Consider the following 23,084-nt stretch of genomic DNA (forward strand, 5'->3'; position numbering starts at 1 on the left):
TCCTAATAGTAAAGAAGACAGTAGCTGTCCCTCTTTCCCTCTCCCCATGACCTCTGTGCCCACGCTGTTCCCAGTAGAAGCATCTGTGGTGCATTTTTAGTATTCCTATTTATTGGTCTCCATATTTCTCCCCACTAGGCTGAGTCCCTTGGTGACAGAGGCAATATATATTGATAGTCTGTGTCCCTGGGACCTTACCCCATACCCCAGGACCTTACCCTGGCATCTATTAGATGCTCCATCAATGAATGATGCTTTAATGAATGAATATTGTTAGGAAGTAACAAATTGACACAGGTTCATTCACACTGAATAGTAATGAGTTAATTAATCTATGAGTGTAAATGACCGAGAGCAAGCTTAAAATGTAAGTGCGGAGAGAGGAGGGATGTGGAAAGAGAAGACTGAGAGGTGACAAAGACTTCTAGAGAGGGACAGCACCTAAAACTGTCACTTTGGAATCACATCATGGCTCTTGTTGGTTATGAGATTTCCCCTGTTGGAAGCTCAGTTTGCTCTTCCCTAAAATAAGATAACTATTCTCTAGCTCACAAAGATGTGGTGAAAGTTAAATGAAATTGTTGTAATGTTTTTAAATTACACAGCACTTAGTAAGTGCTCAATAAATGGTAGTTTCTTCCCTCCGCACAAATTTGGATTTGTTTAGAACAGAGGTTTTCAAGCTTTATTTTTAGCCACAGATCCTCCTTCAGATAAGATCTTCCTTGGAATCAATTAGAGAACACAGGCAAATCAGGCTTTTCTGTGTGCATCTGGGGGTGGAGGGGCAGCGCCTGCCTGGCTCTCCCCTCGCTCTCACAGGACACGCTCATCCCAGCATCACTGTATAAGAAGCATATTGAACAGCATGAGGGCACCTCTGCAGGTTATAACCCCGCCAACTCCTTCAAATGCCGATTGCTCCTTCCAGAATCCAATGGGGGAATGCAAACCAAGACAAACAATGGCACAGTTGGAGTGAGATTTTGGTTTTTCTAGTTAAATGTGAAGAACACACCCTGACCTCAGTGTATTGCATGTTGGTTGATGATGTTTTAGAAATGGAAAGAAAGGGGGCTGCCAGTCCACGGGGTTTGGCCAGGTCGATGTGGCTGTTTATAAATGGCTTGTATCTGGTTGGTGGAATACAGAAGCAGTTTAGAGCGACAGTGCAGGCACACTCGTTTTATTGCGCTTCACTTTATCACATCTCACACATGTTGCATTTTTTACAAATTGGAGGCAAGACCCCTCCACCAGCAAAAGGTTTATGACTCACTTTATTGCGGAGACACTTTATTGAGGTGGACTGGAACAGAGCCTGCAGTGTATCCGAGTCTGCCGTATATATTGAAGAATACTGCTAATGCTTTTCACTTATAGGACTTTTGTAGTTGGTATTCTTAAGTGAACAGCTACCATCTTATTTGTTCCCCATGTTCTCTTTATGTATTTATGGATTCGATCGTCTGTTATTGAACAGTCTGTTATTGGGGACTCAGTGGCCTGCCTGCAGGCAGCTCTCAGGCTGGGGGAAGAATCTGAAATGTTCACAAGTCCACTACAATCAGCAAAGTACACCCTGACGTGGGATGGGGCAAGCGGGCTGTTGTCAGACCCGAGATTCAGATGGAAAGGACAACACAGCAGGTCATGGGGCTTACTCATGGTCCACGACTAGTTCATAACCAAGTTGACAAAAACCTCTAGTTTTAATGATTTTTCAGATAATTCATGCTATTTGAAAGTAACAAAATATAATTGTTTTTATGGCATTGAATACTTTATATTTTTCACTGATATAAATTATCCTTCCTACTGATTGCAATTTAGTGAAACATTCATATACTAATAAAAACCAATCTTTTACTTTCCTAATTTCTGAAAGCATATTAGATATATGAGTGTTACAATTATAACCAATGATGATGGAAAAGTTAATTATTCTGCCTGAGGTGAGTAGATGCTTCTAATGACTTGGGCAAAATACAGGCAATTTAAAATAACCAAATGTTTTTAATTTTAATTGTTTAATAAACAAAACGATTCTCATTATCTCTTGAGAGTCTATAAATGTGTCCTTAAAGTGCGGTGGCAATTAGATTGATGAGTTTCTAAGGAGAGGGCTGGGGAAGGTTCGACTAGGTGGCTGAATGTTTAAAAAGCAGTTGGCTAATTACAGGGAGATGAATGGAGCTTCTGCTGGGAGCCAGGCTTGGGGCAAGAACGCAAAGATGGCAGATAACTCAGTCCCAACCTGAAGAAGAGGCCTTTCATTTGTTAGAGGAAATATTGGTAGAGAATCTGAATGTGGGCTTCCCCTTCAAGAATGCTGATGATGGAAGGGAGCGGACGAGGTACCAACCCAGAAGCAAGACAAGGCCAAGGAAAGGCCTGTTTTCCGCATTTGTTCCTAGAAGACAGCTGTGTTTATAAGAGGGGGCAGTGCCGATAGGGCAGGTCCCTGAGGGGCACAGGTGGTGGTGGGGAGTGGGGCTGACATGAGTGGAGGGGCTTGTCTGGTCCACTGAGATACTAGTGGTGGGGGGTAAGGCTGAGGTGGATTCAGAGCTTCACACCTGGGGGATTTCTATTCTTGATGAAGTAGGAGATGGGTCCTCTGTAGATGGTGAGCACAGCAGATTTAGGGGTTGGAAACGAAGGAAAAGGACACGGGGTGTCTGTCTAGTTGCAGGGAGGGCTCGGCTGGAGTCTGAAACAGAACTATAATGGCCCCATTTGGCACCATTGGCGCTTTTTCCAGTAGGGGGCAGTAGAGTTGCTGGCAGTGTGGCTGGAGGAGGTCCCGGGACAAGGGCATCATGGGATCTGGTAGGACGTTCAGAATGAAGGGTTGTGTGAGGTGGAGGTTCAGGGCTGGTTGGGAAGGCGTCAGCCAGAGGGCTGATTCCCTGGAAGCAAAGGGCAGGTTCAAGGAGCCCCTGGGAAGATGAGGCTTCAGAAGTGATGGAGGTGTGGCTGGAGGACAGTGGTCATCTGAGAACTCCACAGGGCAGTAGCGGTGATGACTGGGGTCAGAGGGCAGTGAGCAGAGGGTCAGAGAGGAGCAGACGTCTGGGAGTCTTGGGGCTGCAGGGTTGGCCACTCAGCGCTCTCCCTGTGGGAAGAATCTCCGGGACGCCCTGGACTCATTCAGGAGGAGATGAAGCGGCAGCTGAAGAGATGGTGGAGTCTGAGTGAGAAGGGAAATGCAGGTGAGAGGAGGCAGAGGCAAATAAAGAAGCAGCTGGAGGATGTTCATTCAGACGCAGGGGACGGAGATGGGACCTTCCCAACACCTTCTTCTGCCAGGGTTCCCGGTGGCGGGACCTCTGGGTCCACAGTGAGAAGAGTGAGACAGGTTCACACAGTTCCTGATTCTCTTAAATTGCATCTGGTTTTAGATCCCAGGATATGGATCCCGTCCTTTGCGGTTCCCTCATTCCTCCCTGTGGGTCTGGGCCCCAACACAGCAGCAGCCTGCCAGGGGTGGAGGAAGGGGTGTCCGGCTGCGGCTGGGAGCCCGGGAGGACGTCCATTGTCCCCTGGGAGCTATTCAAGGGGAGGTGGCTGGCGCTTTCATAAATCATCTGCTTGTCTTCTTGGGAGAGAGCGTGTATGTGTTTTCAGACTGCGTCATGCTGCATCTCCTCTGTTATTGCCAAAATGAAATATTGGCTGGCACCTGTCAGGGCTGGGGAGACAGAACTTTCCAAACTCCTCTCTAACCTCCTTGAAAACTGTCAGTTTTGAGCTGCAAGTTTGGCATGAAATGGAGAAGTTTTAATGAAAGCAGCTCCAAGTTCAAGTAGAAGGCCAGCGTACAATCATTTCTTCCTTTTGTTGCCTTTCGACAATGCAGAGAAAGTTATTTGAGAGTAAATAAAGTTCTCACAGCTACATGACTCACCTTGATTTTCTGGGTGCCGATGACTCAGGAATGAGTTTTCAAATGGTCAGATCTCTGAAATGGAAACAACTCTAGAATTCCTTCCTGGCTATGAAGCTTCCTGCTATATTCAAGGGTCCTTGTTCCCTGGCTCTGACTCTCCAGGAAACTTGCTGGGCATATCCTGCCTTTTCTTTCATCTCTTTCTTAGTAGATGGGCCCCTTGCAGGGGGCCCTCTGCCCTGCTTAGCTTACATGATGTTCCCATTCCTTGCTGTGTGAACTGGTTCCCTCTGCCTGTCTGACCTCGTTACTTCTGACCTAGCCCAGGAATCTTCTCTTTGTTCTTCAGATACAGCAAGCGAGCTCCTGCCCCAGGCCCTTTGCACCTGCCATTCTCTCTGCCTCAATGCTCAACCCTCCCTGTGTTCAGCGGCTTCCTCTGACCATCCTTCTGAAACCCACTCCCAGTCGCTCTGTATCCTCACTTGGCTTTATTTGACAACCTATTTATTTGTTTGTACTTGCCCTGATATCACTTCCAGGGAGCAGGCAGGGCCTGGTTCTTCTTTGCCACTGGGTTCCCAGTGCTAGATCACTGCTTTGCTCAGGGATATTCTCCTGCTCCGTCACTCCTGACTCTCTCCCCCCTGGGGGCTGGACCACAGCCCCCACCAGCCCAGGTCCACCTGGCATAGGGGCCTCTTCAGTGCATTAAGCACTGAGAGGAAACATGCCACACACAGCCTCTGGGGATGCAGCTCTCCATTCCCATGGTGCCCTTCCTTTCTGATATACAGGTCCTCACCTGGTGTGGGAGAGCGGATAAGAGCGCAGATTCTGGAGTGAGACTGGGATTCCAGACCTCCATAGTTGCATGGTCTTGGGTGTGTTTTTGAGCCTTTCTATGCCTCAGTTTCTTCATCTGTAAAATGGAGATAATAGTATCTTCCATATAGGATTGTTGTGGGGCGTTAAATGAGTTAATACAGCATCAGGCAGGTAAGGCAGTCCTTGGCACTTGGCGAGCGCCCTGTAAGAGTCTGCTATGGCCACTGTTTTCTTGGGATTCCTTCCCTTTTGTGGAGGGTCCTGCTCACATGCCAGTCCCCATCCCCATCCCTCTTTCTTCTTTCCAGCCAACCCTCTTGGGGGTTCAGACCACATTCTCTCCCCTCTCTGATGGCCTTCACTCCCTCTGTGTGGTCTTAGAGTCTTTAACTAGGAGGCCTGAGGAGGTGGGTGGTCCAGGTGGTCTTCTCACCTTCCAAGCCTCAGTTTCCTGGTCTGTGAGAAGAGGCAACGACTGGCTCTCAGCTTGTGTGTTTGATGAGATGTAACTCGGCACGTTCTGGACACAGCAGATGCTCAGTGAAGCATGGTTGCTATTGTTTATGAAGTGGCCTCCTCGCACCCCTCCCCTTCCTCCGAGCCCCCCATTCCCCCCGCCCATCCATTGCATGACCCTCCGATGTGCCCAGTGTCCCCAGAGGGCACCCAGGAATGTCTTTAGAGCTGAAATAGTCACACTGTGGCTAAGAATCGTGGAGCCTTACATTTTGTGAACTTACTTCTGTGACATCTTGAGGCCTTGAGCCCTGTGAATGGACTTGTGTGTACTTCATCTGAGCACCTTCTGAGGCTGGGGCCACGGGACATTGCAGGGCTGCCTCTTACCCATGGGACACAGCAGGCACAGTACCTGGGGCCACACCACCTTTAGGGGCTCAAGAAAGTGTTCAACTTCTTTTACAACTGGGGAAAATAAATGAACGTTTAGGCCGAAGAAAGCATTTTACTGTACAGTGTTAATATATGAGTATTCATCCTTATACCAATAGTCATAAAACATGATTTTAATATTTTTTTATGGAGCCAGGGGACTGTGGTCAGCTGAATAGCAGCCCTCAAACGTGTCAACGTCCTAGACCCAAGAACCTGTGAATGTTTTATGTCACATGGCAAAAGGGACTCAAGGTTACAGGTGCAATGAAGGTTGCTAATCAGCTGACCTTAAAATGAAGAGGTGACTGTGGATTTTCCAGGTGGGCCCAGTGTCATCACAAGGGTCCTTAAAAGTGGAAGAGGAAAGCAGAAGACAGAACCAGAGAGATGGCAGCATGAGAAGGTGTCCACTGCTGCTGGCTTCGAAGATGGAAGAAGGGGCCACGAGTGGGAATGCAGGCGGCCTCTAGAAGCTGGAAAATGTGAGGAAACAGATTCCCCTCTAGAGCTTCCAGAAGAGACACAGTCCTGCCCACACCTTGATTTCAGGATTTCTGACCTCCAGAATTGTAAGATAATACATGTGTGTGCTTTGCGCCACTAACTTTGTAGTAATTTTAGAGCAGCCATAGAAAACTAATAGTACCCACGGTGGCCAAAGTGCCTAGGGCCCCCAGAATTCCTCACGTGGCCTGGCTGCGCCACCCCATTGCCCTCCGATGCGCGTTCAAGCTGTTAGAGATCTCCAGCTGTAGGCAGTGCTGGCCTGGTAGCTCCAGACGCAACACACATTATAACGGAACCGAATCGGGGCCAATTCTCTCTCTATTCCTGGGATTTTCCTGAGCCATTTCTTTGGTTCCTGTTTTCCTGGTCTCTCGAGTGACTCTTTCATATTTGGAGGACTTCAAATACCTACTTTTTCCTTTTAGTTCTTTGCAGTGGCACTTCTTAACTAGGAACTGCTTTACCCCAATGTATTGGAGTTGGCCCCCAAAGTCACATTTCCCCCCCTCTTTTCCTGGTAGACATTTTTACTGGAGGTAATGGAAAATAGATAATATTTCTAAGTTTAGAACATTCCCTCCTAGGGTCTACATTCTCAAAAAGCCATAGTAATCAGTCCAAAGTGAAAAATCCAATAAATTGATGGGCTGGTTTTTCAGTGTCCAACATTTGGCAGTGCTGAGAATGTGACGGACCATTTCACCATGCTTGTTTCTGGCAGAGAGAGTGGGGAGAGAGAGGGAGAGAATGCAAACGAGTGTGCACTTAAGTTCTTGAGTGTTGTGCGTGCCCATGCTTATTCTTTCTTTCTTTTTTCAGTTACAGTTGACATTCAATATTATTCTATATTATTTCAGGTTTACAGCATACTGGTTAGACATTTATATCATCTACGAAGTGGTCTTCCTGTAACCATGCCTACTGTGGAAAAAACGTAAAGCTTTTTCTTCCTTTATTGTTTCTAGAAGCTACTAAAGGCAAGATTAGACCTCTGGGGAGCAGTGGTTTTGCCCAGAGTTATGAGATGGCCACAGTCAGGATTTCAGCCCGTGAGCTTTATCAAGGAGGTTCTGGATAGGAAGAGGAAGCTGCCAGCTTCCTCAGAGTTCAACAGAAAATTGGCCTAAAAACTAGGAGAGATTCTGGACTCTTCCTTCTCTGACTGAAAAGGGATTGAATAGTGCTTTCCCTACATGTATGAGAAAGTGGACAACACCCAGTATGATTCACAACTGAGGCTGTGGGGTTTTTAACGGTCTATTGGGTTGACTGACTTCACTCATTTGGCTACGTCAGATAGTGCACGCTGAAGCTGATGGTGGTTGTCTGTGAGGATTTGGGGAGATTTTCTCTCTTGTAAAGTGGAGGGAGAGAAGAACCTGACTGGCAAGACCAATAGCTGTGAAACTCCAGAGTGGTAGACTCCCCAAGGGGCACCTCAGGTATCCACCCAGAATTAATTCTTTGGGATTTGAGCAACTCATGTTTTTCCAAACTATTCCCTTGTCACTTTGCTTAGAGTACTTTTTGCTGTGCAAAAATTTTTTACTTTTGTGTAGTTAACGTAACCAGTCTCATAAGGTTTATTTCTTACTTAGAAAGAGACCTTGCTCTTTCTAAAGATTGAAGTGATTTCTTCCATATTTTCTTCTAGTACTTTAATGATTTCTATTTTTACATTGAAATCTTTGAGCCCTATGGAATGTATTTTGGTATGGGGTGTATGTAATAGGTCAAACGCTTTCTACCCTTAAATGGCCACCAGGATGTCCCAACATTATTATATGATCCATATTTTCTCCAACTGCTATGGTCTAAATGTTTGTGTCCTCCCAAAATTCATATGTTAAATCCTAATACTTGATGTGATGGTATTTGGGGGTTGACCCTTTCGGAGGTGATTAGGTCACGAGGGTGGAGTCCTCATGGTTGGAATCAGTGTCCTCATAAAGGAGGCCCCATAAAGCTCCCTAACCCCTTCCATCGTGTGACGCCACAATGAGAAGTCTGCGACCCAGAAGAGGTCCATCACATGGGCCATCATTCAATTGCACTGGGCCCTGATCTCGGACGTCCAGCTTCCACAACTATGAGAAATAAAATTTTGTTATTTATAAGCTACCCAGTTCATGACATTTTGTTACAGCAGCCTGAAGGGACTAAGACACCAACTGTAGTACCCTCTACATGGTATTCTAAATTTCTGTCTACTTCTGGACTTTTAATTCCGTCCCATTGCTCTGCCCTCATGTGCCACTATCACACTGCCATCCAGTTACCACAGCGTGGACTGTTTTACCATCTTGTACGTCTAGTTCTTCCTCCTTATTAATGTTTTCAGAACTTTTCCTGGATATTCTTTTTCATATGCACTTTTCAATAAGTCCAAATTATCCCCAAAAAGGAATTTGGGAGATATGTTAGAGGGGATTGACTTAACTTGGGTGGTTAATTGTGGGAGAACTGACATACCTGAGTGTCTTCCTCTATAAGAACATGGGGTCAGCTTTTCTATTTGTTCAGATGTTCCTTTTAACTCTTTGCAGTTTTTTTTTTAAATTTTTTTGTTTCAGTAAGACCATATACATTTCTATGTTGATTGTATGCTTTTGTAAGATAGTATTTTCCTGAGTGGTCTTGCAGTTAATGTTTATTTTAGCTCTCCTATGTAACAGGTGTGTAGTGGTACCTCAGCATGGTCATAATGTGCATTTCTTTAGTAGCTGATGATGTTGAACGTCTTTTCATGTGCTTATGTGCCGCCTGTATATCCTCTGTAGTGAAATGTCTCTTCATGTCTTTCGTTCATGTTTTAACTGCTTTTTTTTTTTACTCTTTAATTTTGAGAGTTCTTGATAAATTCTAGGTACATCTTTTGTCAGTTATGTGGTTTGCAAATATTTTATCCCCATTGGTAGCTTCTCCTTAACCCTCTTCACGTTACCTTCTCAGAGGAAAAGTTTGTAATTTCAATCAAATCCAATTTATTGATTTTTTTTCTTTTATGGATTGTATTTCTGGCGTCACATCTAAGAACTCTTTACTAAGCTCTAGATCCCAAAGATTTTCTCTTATATTATCTTCTAAGGTTTTATAGTTTTACGTTCTACATTTAAATCTCTGATCTAATTTGAATTAATTTTTATATAAAGTGTTAGATTTAGTGATATATAATTAATTATATGATTTACAATGACACAGCTCATCAAACCTAATAATATATAATTGCCCATGGATCTATAATTTTTTTTGCCTATGGGTATATAATTGCTTCAGCACCACTTGTTGAAAAGACTCCACCATTGAATTGTTTTGCACCTTTATTAGAAATCAGTTGGCCATATTTCTGTGGATTTATTTCTGGGTTCTCTGTTCTGTTCCACATCTGTATGTCTGTCCCTCCCCCAAACTACACAGTCTTGATTACTGTAGCTATATCATGTCTTGAAACTGGATAGATAGATTTGACCCACTTTATTCTTTTTCAAAATTGTTTTAGCTATTCTAGTTCCTTTGCCTTTCTATGTTCATTTTAGAACAATCCTTTTTATATCTATAGAAAATCTTACTGGAATTTAATAGGAATTGCATTAAACATGTATATCAGTTTGGGGAGAATTGACAGGCCATGAACACAGAATGTTCTCCCATTTATTTAGATCCTCTTTGATCTCTTTCATCAACATTTTATGGTTTTTAGCGTACAGATCCTGTAAATGTTTTGTTAGATGCAGGCAGACCTCAGAGATACTGCGGGTTTGGTTCCAGACCGCCACAATTAAGCGAGTATTGCAATAAAGCGAGTTGTAGTCTTTTTGCTGGTGGAGGGCCTTGCCTTCAATTTGTAAAAAATGCAACATCTGTGAAGCGCAATAAAGTGAGGTGCAATAAAATAAGGTGTGCCTGTATACACCTAAGACTTATATCTCTTTTGAGCAATTGTGAATGGTATTGTTTGCTACTATTTTATTTAGGATCTTTGCATCAATATTCGTATGTGACATTAGGCTAAAGTTTCCTTTTTGTGAGCAATCTTTGCTGGTTTCTGGTGTCAAATATTCCAAGTGAGGGAAGATTTCTTTCATTTTATATGCTTTGAATACATGCAGGCATAAGGTATCACAGGGGCTGGTTTTGGGAGGCTGATGGGGGGGGTCCTTTGCTGACTGCCTCTCTTTCTGTTGTAGTTCTCAGGCTGTTTAGATTTTCTGTCTCTTCAAGTCAGTTTTGATAAATTCTATTGTCCTAGAAAATTTGTGTTTTCAAATATATTTATATGTGATTCAGCAACATAGTCTCTTAAAGATTCTTTTAGCTTCTACTGATTAGTAATTATTTTCTCAGTATTACTTTTATTTTACATATTTATGCTTTGTCCCTTTTTTCTTCATCAGGTTACTGACTGGTTAAAACTATTTTATAGTTTTTTTCACTTTTTTAAACAACGAGCATTCCTTGGAATTATTTATTAGTTCTGCTAGTTTTCTGTTTTTGAACTCATTAATTTCTTTTTTGAGAATTGATTCTTTCCCTTTGCTTTTTCTTACGATTTACTTTATTGTTCTGTTAACTTCCCGAGTTGAATACTTAATGCATTTATTTTTCTCTCTCTTATTTAATGATGAAAAATTTAGAGTGTTGATTAAATAGAATAAAACCAGTAACCTAATTAGAAGTGTGTCTGGCAAGTAGTCGGCACCTAGTAGGTGCTCATAATTGCACTCTGATTATATGCTGATTCCCGGAGCTGGGTGAAGCTATGTCATAGACAGCATCCCAGAAGATGCAGCTGAAAGGAAATGCAAGGAAAATCGTGAAGCTCTTTCCACCCCGTAGAGCCATTTCTGTTGCGACACACCAGCTCTTAAAGACCTCACATTCTGCAAAGTCATGCACTGAAAATAATAGAGCTTATTTGAGCAGAAACCCAAGCATCCTGGAACCAGGACACAACTAACACTGACAACAGTTGGATCAAAATATTAGCATAGCCCAAAACATGGTACATCCTCTACTCAAGGACATAAAGGGCCCTGCGTTTAACAAGAAGGTAAAGTCAGCGTGGAAAGGTTGAGGCTGCCGCACTGTGCTTAGGGGACAAGGTTAGAAGGGCATCATAGTCAGAAGGCAAGGCGGGGTTAGCAGCTGCAAACTCTGGTGAAGTGTGATGCCAGAAGTGAAGGCTGTGGCTCATTACCTTTTGTTTGTTTCTTTTGTGCAAAGATAGTAAATAACTCTGCAATAAACACTTCCAAGTCAGAGTGTGGGCCACGTGGAGAGGAAGGAGGTGGGAGGATGGGCCTTGTGCTCTGTGCTGGAACCATCCGTGGCCTGCTGCGTTCAGCTGAGTTAGTATGTCTTCCAGGGGCTGCTGTAACCTGGTGATTCAAACATTAATGTGCTGGGAAACCATCGTGAATGAACCAAGGTGACTTCGGCCTTGCGCTGGCATTATTCCCCTCTCCCTCTTCTCTAAGCAGTACATATATGCACACACTGAATATGTAACACATGGTGTGAGAGGCCTACATGAAGTCTAGCCAGTGGATTCTCCATATTATGACGTGTATTCGGAATCGTGGTCAGGGCACTGTTTATGTCCAGAAGATGAATGTTTTCCCCTCAGAATCCTCTACCCAGAAGCTTCTGGTAGGTGTCCAACCATCTCGGCAAAACTTTCCAAACCATGTTAGGGAATTTTGACCTGGGAGCAAAGGAGACTTTCAGATGGGAAAGCACGTGACGTCTCTGGGTGCACGTTCTTCCACGTTGTCCTGGTCTCTTCTACTCATACTGGCAAAATGGCAGCCAGCTGAGTTCCTGAGTCTTTGCTGCCTCATGCCATTCAACACTGGAAAATGTCACATTTCACTACAAAACAGCCATGATGACAATCCTTACCATGTGTTGAGCTACTTGAGTAGTACGTGCATTGTACGTGTTAACTTTGTTTCTGACCAATCTGTGGAAGTCAGGGCTTCGCCATTTACTCTTCGAGAGCTGCAAGTGCCAGAGGTGGCATAGTTAGGACGTGGCAGAGCAAGTGTTTTTGCTTCCAGGATGCCATCCAGCTCCAGGAATGGTCCCTGGCCGCTCTGTTCATTCCCTCTCAAAGCTCCAGCTGGCTGAGAGCGTACGAGTCTCGTGGTGTGGATCGTGTTCACTTGATACCATCTTTCAGGCCTGGTAGGAAGCTTCCAGTTTTCGACCAAGACCTCTCACTTTTTGGGAGAGACCTTTCTTACTATACTAGCTTCAGTCCAGGTGGAGGGAGTAGTTGAGCCCATGGTTTTTCTAACCATTTTTAAAAGTTAAAATCTTTGCAAAGTTTCACAGGATCCATTATTTTTCTTCTTTTTAAACAACCTACTGATCTCCAGTTTTTCTTTAAAGTCTACCTCAAAAATAACATTAGCACGGCCAACAGAGTAGTCAGTTGGCAATATGCTTAGAGCACAAGGCGAGCAATGGGAAGTGAAAAGCAAAATGCTTTCCAGTTTTACTCAAATAAAATTCCACTGACTTTCTCTCCAGAGTCACATAGTAAAATGTAAGCTCTTAAAAGAAAAAAGAAGCTCTGCTTTTAAATCCTGCTTTGAATTTATAACTGAAATATGAATTGGCCTCAATTCTTGCATGCATTGGAAGACAATGACCCTGAATTGGGTTGAAAAATTGAGAAAGTGCCTGAGGAGGGAAGCAGAAATGAGAAAGAAATATGAGGGTTTATTTTTTAATGAACAAATCGTGTGTGTAGTTTAAAAAGTCAGGTATCACTGCTGTTAATTAAAAATAGCAGCTCCTATTCTACCTGTTGTCCCAAGGCAACCACTACAAACCATTTAGCTGTTTCTTCTATTTTATTTTTCTTAATCCATGTATTTCTGAACAAAATGCTTTTAGAACTGTGTCTTGATTCTTTTAAATTAGTTATTATCTGTTGGTTTTTTACCATAAAAGGTGAGAATTTAAGTCTCTTATTGACATACCTCCAACACACACACATACACACGCTCACACGCTCTCTCTGTCTCTCTATGTGTCTCTGTCTCTCTCCTCCCATCCTCCCAAAGGAGTTATAGTATCAAGTTGAGGTAAATTGGTATTGAATTTTTGCATTATGATCATTGTAGAACCGTTATTTAGAGCGGGGTCAGCTGGTGTACTATAATTACATTTCCTTTCCTGTGCAACTTTTTTCCTTTTACTGGAGGTGATAATCTCTTCTTTTTAATGGTTTGCTTAGTTTTCTAGGTACCTCTCACTAAGTCCATTCCCTAATTCCATTCAATGGATGGGAAGCTAAGGGTCTAGCCAGAAAACCACAACCACAGAAATCTAAGTCACCCTGCCCACCCCAACACACCAGCCTCACTCCCAAAGTGGACATTAGAGTTCAAATAAACATTAAGATGGGAAACATTCCTTCCCATCTGACAAATCAGTGTTTGACTTCATGGTCCACTTACCATAGTTGAAGTTTCCCGGTGTTTCTCAAAACATTTGGCTCCTTCTACGCAATGTTAAAAGCCGTGTTCTAGAAGGAGGCGCACTCTGTTCTTTACCCATTGTGAGCCCAACTGGCAAGAATAACTAGGTCATCCTACTGGCCACTGGCGACTTCTAGAAACCCTTCCAATTCCAGCGCAAGGCTCGATGTGCTCTTCTGAGCACTCCCCAAACCACATGAGTATTCCATTGCACTGTGGAATGCTGACAGGCCCTGGGCAGTACTACCAATTGTGTTTGCCTGGGAAGATACCCCGTGTCTGCATGTACAGTAGTCGTTCTCAACTAGGGGTGATTTTGCCCCCCCCCCCAAGGGACATTTATCAGTGTCTGGAGATATTTCTGATTGTTGTGACTGGGGTGTAGGGTGCTACAACGGGGGTGGGGATGGGAATCTAATGGGTATAATGGGTAGAGGCCAGCGATGCTGCTAAACATCCTAAAATGCACAGGACAGTCCCCACAGCAAAGAGTTACCCAGCCCCAAATGCTAGTAGGGCTGAGGTCGAGAAATCCCACCCTAAACAATTCAAAACAAGATGGTAATTGTCCATTTGACTTGTTCAAAACTATTTCGTGGAAGGGGTAAATGTCACAGGCAATTTATGAGGGAGGAAAATGAGACACAGACTTTTCAGGGGCTTATGGCATTTAAATACCCCCAAAGGTTGGTGATTGAGCTGGGGATACTGCAATTCTGTGTTAGAGGCTAGGGAAAAGAGGAATATAACGAAGGCCAGTGGATGGGAGACTGGAGCATCCAGGTACAGAGAAATAAGAATGATCTGACCCTTTCCTCCTGCCCACCTAGTTAGCAAGCCACATCAATAATGATACATTTGGCTTGTTCGTAAAGTAAGGTCATATGTGTGGAAGCACTTTGTAAACTGAAGTGCCGCATAAATTTCTATTAGAAAATTGGGTATAGTTGCTCTTTCAAAGAAAGAAAAAATGATGTATTTATAAGAAATTAGAAAGGCAAAGATTTAGGTGGTTTTTTCCCCTTAAAATATGTCTTTAAGAGATGAATGTAGCATCTTCACATACACCCCTTCACAAGAATTGATTGTAGCATCTTCTTGTATAGAAGCCTATTGTGCACCGTTCAAATAAATATTTTGCCTTTCCCATTACGTAATGTTTGATGGATACAAAAGAAATGATGTAATAGATATGCAAGGTATTAAGCATTACAATAAAACCAACCCTCATGAACCCACTATGCAACTGAAGAGCGAGAAGTTTGCCAAAACTGTTGAAATGATCTACGCGCTCTTCCCTGAGCCCCACCTATGTGCTTCCTCTCAGAGGTGGAACCATTCTCCTTGTTGGGGGTTTCTTATTCCCTTGCCTTTTGAAGTCCTATCATGTATGTATCACACATGCAAAAAAATTATCTTTCTGGAGATTTAGAAAACTGCTTTTGTACTTTATGTAGCTTTTGAAACTTGTCTTTTTCCACTCAACATTATGCTTAAAAGGATAGTTTGTGTTGTTGCCTGTGGTTGTAGTTCATTTGTTTGTACTGCTACTTAACATTATACCAACCACCATTTACTCATTCTTCCCGAACCATAATAGGGTTGAACTTCTCTTTTCCTAGGTTTAGTTGCCATTTGAGTTACCTTTACTGTGAAATACTTGTCATGTTTCTCCATTTATTTTGTCTCATTGATTTATAGAATTCTGAAAATACTTTCTGAATATTAATCCTTCTGTTAGCTAAATGTGCTCAACATATATTCTCCCAGCTTAAGGTTTCTCTTACTGGCTTCTTTATGATGTCTTTTGAAAAGCAAAAGTTTTAAATTTTAATGTAGTTCAATTTATTCATCTTTTATAGTTAGACTGATTCTCTTCTATAGAAAATCAGTCTTCTATAGAAAACCCTTCCATACCTCATGGTTATGAAGTAATTCTCCCATAGGTTCTGTAGTTTTTTTTAAGTTTTAATTTTCACATTTAAGTGGATAATCCATTCAGTAATGGTTTTTGTGAATGATGTGAAATATATGGTCCAGTTTGTTTCTTTTTATATTAATACCCAGTTGCCTTGAGACCATTTATTTAATAGTTCATTTATTTTCCATTCATATGCAAGACATCTCTACCAAGTGCATTGGTCTGTTTCTGGGCTCTCAACTTTGTTTCATTTATAAATTGTCTATACATCTGTCATCACTGTCTTATTAAAGCTTTAAAATAAGTTCTAATATCTTGATAGGGCAATTTCCTCCCAGTCTTTCTTCTTCTCATAAAGTATTATGATTATTTTCTTCCATATAAATTTTAGTATCAGTTTGTCAAGTTTCTTTAATATTGGGATTTCTTTGTGAGAATTGACATGTTTATAATATTTTTTATCCATGAACATGGTATAACTTGCCACTTATTTATGTTTTCTACAATGTCTTTCAATAAAGTTTTTTTTCATAAAACAGCTTATACATATTTTGTTCATTGTATTCTAAGTAGCTTATTTTTTACTGCTGTTATATAGAATTCTAATTAATTTTTGTGTAGTAAGCTTATGTCCAGTCATCTTGCTGAACTCTTTTATCAAGTCTAATAATATTTCTAATTTCTTTTGAGTTGTATTTATAGACAATTAAGTTCTTTGGGATCTAAGTTTGTTGCTTTATTTTTCTTCTACTGCTTCTTTCTCATGGAGAATGTTCTCTTATGTATTTAATGATTTTTTAAAACTGTGAATTACTATGTAATTAAAATCAATGAAACCTCTGAGAGCCTAAGTTGAAGACTCTTCTTTAGAGAAGACTTGTGTGTGGACACTAGTATTCTGAAACCATTTCGGCCTTCTTTAAGCGTCCAGGAAAAAGTCCCTGATTCAACTACCCTACCTTTTGTTGTTCTAGGCTTAGTGCTTTGGTCCCAGCACACTGTTATATGCATTATTCCCTAAGGCAACTCATATGTGTGTGTGTGTGTGTATTTTTTTTCAGTTCACAGCTGTTTTTTGGAGTGTGTGACCTCCCCCACCCCCTGCGGAGATTTCCTTTGCTTGCTTGCATGCCTACTGATGGTTTAAAACATTTGTTTGTTTTAGTGTAACCAGGATTTTATACTGTAATAGAAGGCACTGTAAGCATTTAGTCTGCCATTTTGTTGGTGGTGGACATTCTTGGTTTTTATTTAAACCAAATTTGTATCAGGTACTAAAATATGCATATGTGAATGTGTTCCAATATTTTTTTTTGTATCCCACCTTCTCTGTTTTCCTAATCTGAAAGAAGGCTGGATTAGTAAGAAGTGTGGTAGCTCATACATGCAGAGGGTTGTTTTCTGGTTTGATTTTTGTTTCTGTTTTAAGGGAGAGAGCAGGCTAGAGTCAGCATAGCCTCTCCCTCATTCTGCAGTCAGAAAGTCTTTGACACAAATACTTCTTTACTTGGGCTGTATTGCTTTGAGTTGAAATCTCCAGTCACAGAGAATTAAATGTCAAGGTGGTTCTGTGATGTGGAAAAATCTCTGTGAGGGAAGTGGAAAAAAGCCACAAAGGGCTGTGAATTTCAAACCTTCCCCGAGGATCAGGAGACCAGGAATCATGGACATTATAGCTCTGATCTTTGAAGCTGGCTCTCTTATAACAATGGATGTGCCTGTCATGAAAGAACAAAATATGCAGCTTTTATGTTTGATAAGGAGTATATTGCATTCATTAACCTGCCCCCTGCCTCCTTCATTCCTCGGAGCCACACACCGTTTCTTTGTCCTCCCTCAACTTCTTATACTTGCCTCAGCACAGCACTTAACCATATTCTCTTGAAATTTCCAGTTTACTCCCCTGTCTTTTTCATTAACCTGTAAAAACCTTGAGTAAAGAGATTATATACAATTTACCTTTGTATTCGCAGAAGCTGGCACGATATTTGTAATGTAGTCGACACAGGTTAGGAGCAGGACTTAACACATTCCATGTCACTCTAATTTTTACATGTGGCTAGAACTTTCAGGAACAATTCAATCCTCCCACAGCATTGCTGATTGGCAAATTCCTCTTCTATCCCCCTGGATTATGAACCTTCTTAATTTTAATTGAGATTTAATTAATTAATGCTTAAGTTCTTTATGGCTGCAACAGATTGTTACCATCACTAGGGTGCAAAGGGTTAAACTTGAAGTGTTTGGAGGTAGCATCTGAATTACGTTCACAGTTCAACTAGTAATTTTATATGTTGGTATAGCACTTGATAAGATATTAATTATGATAGTATCATTCGTATTAAGAGCTCAGATTTATGGAGCAATTATTATGTTCCAGGCACAATGCTCATTCACTGTGCAAAGACGCAGAGTTGTTACCTCATCTTACAGCTGAAGCTCAGGTCACATGACTCTCACACAGGTCACAGCTAGTAAGCGGAAGAACTAGGATTTCACTTGGGGCTTCTTGATCTCAAAGTCTAAGGTCTTAACCAATATACTATAACATCTCTCAATTTATAAATTAATATAGAATCTCCTTGTAGGTATCTTTATTATTTTCAGAAAGTATAGGCATCTTGCCAAGTTTATACACATGCAGTAACACTGGATTTGAGCTGAAGTAATTAGCATTCATTTCTTTACTCATACTCTATTGTACATTTACTAAATGCACAACAGTAGATTCAAAATGTGTGTGTGTGAACAAAATAATGCCACAGAAGCCAATCAAATCAAAATTGTAAAGTACTTAAAGAAAATAAGTGTCAACCTAGAATTCCCAGCAAAAATGTCATTCAAAAATGAAGATTAAATAAAGTCATACTTAGGCAATAAAAACTGAAAAACATTATTGCCAGCATATATGGTTTAAAAGAAAGATCACAGAGAGTTCTTCGAGCAGAATGAAAATGATCCTAGATGGAATGTGGAAATACAAAATTAAATGAAGAGTACCAGAAAGTGTAAGTAAGTCGATTTATAAATACTAACTGTAAAAAACAATAATAGTAATGTCTTATTAAACTGAAGATATATAGAGAATTGAAAATGAATTCCAAAATAATGCAAAAGATAGACAGGTAAATGTATTTAAAGTGCTGCATGGTTCTAGAATCATCATGGAAGTGGTAGAAATTATAATTTAAATGAGACTAGTAACTCAAAGATGCATATTGTAATCTTTAGGGTAATTATAAAAAGAATAGTGTGAGTGTACAGCTAGTTGTTATAATAAATGGCATACTTTATTAATTCATCTTAATAAAGAGAAAATCAAATAAGAATATTTAATTATCAAATAAAATACTCCCCCCCCCAAAAAAAAAAAAAAAAGAAAGAAAATAAAAACAAGAGATGGGTCAAATAGAAAACAAATAGTAAGATGATAGGTATAAGTCCAAATATAGCAGTAATTACATTACATTTAAATGAACTATATTCTTCAACAGAAGAAGAATATTATCAGACTGTAAGAAAACAACCCAGAAAACTGAACTGTATGCTATTTAGAAAAGACACACTTTAAGGAGACAGAAGGTTAAAAGTAAAAGGATGGAAGGGAATATATCATATAAATCCTAACCAAAACAGCAGGGTTAGCTATCCTAATATCAAACAAAGTTGCCTTTAAGGCAAGAAGCATTAATAGAAATAAAAAAGGACATTTTATAATCATAAAAAAGTCAATCTACCAGTAATATATCACAGTGGTAAATCTGTATGCACTCAATAGCGTAACTTGATGATAAGTATATAGCAAAGATTGAGAGAACTAGGAGAAACAGATAAATTCATAATCAGATTGGCATTCTTTAATACACCTCTTTCTACAGCTGACAGACTAAGCAGACAAAAAAATCATTAAGGATGCAGAAGATCTCAACACAGTTAATACATTTGATCAAAATAATATGTGTGGAACATTGCACACAACAATTACAGAATTGACATTGTTTTCTAATATAAAATGCATATATTAGAAAAGAAGAAAGACCAAACTCAGTGATCTATGGAAACTATACAAAAAGAATAGCAAATCAAATCTAAAGAACGTACCAAGAAGAAAATAATAAAGAGCAGAAATTAATAAAATATTAATTTGAGCCTTAGAAAATTGCTGATGGTCAACCGTTTTGATCCATAAAAATGGTAGTTTTATATGGTTCAATCTAAGAGGAAACAAATAATGAGAGTAAAAGCCAAGAGATGTTGCTTTGAAAAGATTAATAAAATTAATAAACCCATGGCTGATCACAAAAAGAGGAAAAAAATAAACTACCAGTATCAAGATTGGAAAGCATAGGAGAATATCTTCATAACCTAGGGTAGGCAAAAATTTATTGAAAAGGACACAAATAGCAGAAACTGTAAAGAAAGAAATGTTTAATTGGACTATATAAAGATTAAGAATTCTCTTCATCAAAAGATAACCACAACGAGAACGAAAAAGAAGACAGTAACTGGAGAACATATCAGCAATACATGTATTCAACAAAAAACTCGTGTGGAAATAGGGACAATTACTCTGGAAAACTAAGACAGCTGAACTTATGTACATGTTGTTTTCTTCTAAAAGATTTACCTTTCACATTTAGACCTACAATCCTTCTGGAGTTGGTTATTGTATGGTGTGAGGTAGAAGTCAAGATACGTTGTTTTCTGTGTGGGCTTCCAATGAACTCAGGACCAGTTTTAATTATTCTTTTCCTATGCACATAAGTGACATATTTGCTAAGTCAGGGTTTTTCTCGTGTTTGTTTTTTATTTTAATCAAGTATGAGTTCATTCTTTTCACTTGACAAGAGCTTCTGACGTTTGCAGCCACTGACACTTACTCACCTGGTTGACTGTGTCAGAGCAAGCATCAGTAGACATTCATTTTTCATACTTGTCTTTGGGTAGTTGATTTTTTTCATCCTTGTTGTCTTTGGGTTGTGGTATAGTTGCCGCCGCTCCATAGCATGTCCATGTTCAGAAAACACTGAATACAGTCTTCCAGCTTCTATCAACCACTTTCTAATGTTATAACAGGAGAATGTGCAACTCCTGCTGTCTGGATTTTTTTTTTTATTTCCATCTTATGGAAACTTTTAATTCTTGAAATGAGTCAGTACATCCAACCTTTGGAGTCACTGCAGGAGGTCCCAGCACATTCTACAGTGTGTGCCCTGGGGCCCCGCATTGCAAGGGCCGTAGCTATACTCTCCCATCATTTTTTTTGTAGATATTTTTCTTCAGATTAAGGAAGTTCCTCTCTAATCCTAGTTTAAGAGGAGTCTTTTTTTTTTTTTTTTTTTTTTTTTTTTAACACAAATGGCTATAGAATGTTCTCAAATGCATTTTCTGCCGTCAGAGTGATCATGATTTTTCTCCTTAGTTCTATTTATGTGGTGAATTATATTGAATGGTTGCAATTGTGGCTAAACCACCCTTATTTGTATTTCTGGAATAAATTCCACTTGGTGGTGATGTATTACCTGTTTATATATTGCTGGATTCAATTTGGTAATAAACTGCTTAGGATTTTTTGTATCCATTCTCATGAAAGAAACTTTTCTATAGTTTTGCTTTTTGTCATGTCCTCATCGGATTCTGATATCATGGTTATGCCAAATTCATAATTGGGAAATACTTCCCCTTTTCTATTTCGTGGATTTTTAAAGTGCTATTTCTTTCTACAATGTTTGGAAGAACTCAACCAAACTTTGTGCTATCTCGTCCCTGACTCTAACCTCCAGGCGCTTCAGCTCCCTTTGTGTTCTCCAGAGTGCCGTGGCCTCTCCTTGCTGCGTCTGTGAGATGCTTGTACTCCAATTGGGGATAAAGACACTGTCACATAATTCTAGAAAGGAATTATAAAATTACAAACAAAATTAAACTATGAAAGATAGGAACACATAAGAAAAGAAATGGGCTAGATTGGGAGGGTTAGGATAGGCCTATCTGATAAGGTTTGAGGTCTGAATAATTTAGAGGCAGACAAGGGATGAGAGAGGAATCCAAACAGATGGAACAGTATGTGCAAAGGCCCTGAGGCAACAGAGAGTATCATCAGTATCCGGAATTGAAAGAAATAGCACAGAAAACAAGAGTTAAGCAAGGATCTGGTAGAACATGATGAAGATTTGGGTCTTAACACTAAAATAAGAGTGATATTTTAGCAGGGGGTGACGTAATATTTCATTAGAAAAGTAAGCCTCTGATTGCAGGACAGATTGGGGTGGGGGCGGGGCAATTTAAATACCAGGGGACCAACCGGAGGCAACTGCAATAATCCTGGCCTGAGAAAATGGGCTGGGGTCGTGGCAGTGAAGAGGGAGAGTTGGAAAGATTCTAGAAAGATGTGGGAGGTAAAATTGACAGAACTTGGTGATGGAGTCAATACAGGGGATGGAGGGAAAGTGGGGTGCCAAGAATGACTGGGATTTTGGCCTCCCTGGGTAGGTGGTGGTACCTTTTCTGAGGCAGGGACTCAGATGCCAGGTTGGCTGCTTTGAAACGAATCAGTTGGTTTGGAGCATGTTACATTTGCGATGTCACTGAGACATTGAATGGCAAGTTCACACTGGCAGAGGCCAGCCGTTCAAAAGAGAGGCCTGAGCCACATAAACAGATAATTACCCCTCACACATAAGTGGTGGATTTGTCCATAGATATATATTTTAAGATTGTGTAATTGTTCCTTGGGTGTCCTTTCATTTTTCTCTCTCTCCTTTTCTTTGGAGAACTTACCTTCATTTTACTTTCTACCCCTCTCTTGATGGCTTTCCTATACCTTCCACAGCCCCATCTCCTAGGGTACAGCCCTCACCTCTGCAGAGGGCCTCCTGGATCACCACGGGGCATTATCAGCAGACAAACAGACGGCAAAAGGAACGGCAGTTGCAAGTCATTTGGAAATTCTTTGAATGTGAGAAACAGGTTGCTATTTTGGGCAAGGACAATTTTCCAGTGCACACGACACGAGCTGTTGCTGAGGTGTCTTTTGAAAGGCTCACTTACTGTGTCCAAATCGAAAGGCGTGGGCTCGAGCCTGTGCCCCTTAAGGAGGAACACGTTGCATAGATTCCAGCTTCCAGCAGAAATTCAGACAAAGCTGGTGGGGAGGAGAGAGAAGGAGAGGAGAAGGTTCGAGGTGAGGGTTTATTTCCAAACATGTAAGAATAATTTCTGTGACAGGTCAGTCAGATGAAGCAGAATGAATAGAACCAGCCGCTCTTTCTAATTAAACTTTACTGGACAGTATTGATTCAGACTGGAAACTCAGAACTTTGTTGAGATGTAACTGGATCCTGAGTCCAAGATTTCACAGTAGGGAAAGGTTTCCAAATGCTTCAGCTGGCAGAATGTTCTGAAAGGTCAGTAAATCATGCTTAGTTCCAGTATTTTAAAAATTAAAAAGAAAGAAGCTCAAGGAGACTTTTTCTGTTGTTTAATGATTAATGTTATAAAAAACCGAGGCAGAGGGGAACATGTGCTTTTCACATGAAGGTTGTTTATTTGCCAC

The 23,084-nt window shown here is 40.7% G+C and overlaps 1 protein-coding gene across 1 annotated transcript in view; it reads left to right on the plus strand.

The window, feature by feature from the left end:
* CPXM2 (carboxypeptidase X, M14 family member 2) overlaps positions 1-23,084 on the plus strand; it is a 98,515-nt gene that overhangs the window by 39,871 nt on the left and 35,560 nt on the right. The window lies entirely within an intron of this gene.

This window comes from Rhinolophus sinicus, chromosome 15, assembly GCF_057876585.1.
Source record: "Rhinolophus sinicus isolate RSI-liver-muscle chromosome 15, RSI-T2T, whole genome shotgun sequence".
Taxonomy (NCBI): domain Eukaryota; kingdom Metazoa; phylum Chordata; class Mammalia; order Chiroptera; family Rhinolophidae; genus Rhinolophus; species Rhinolophus sinicus.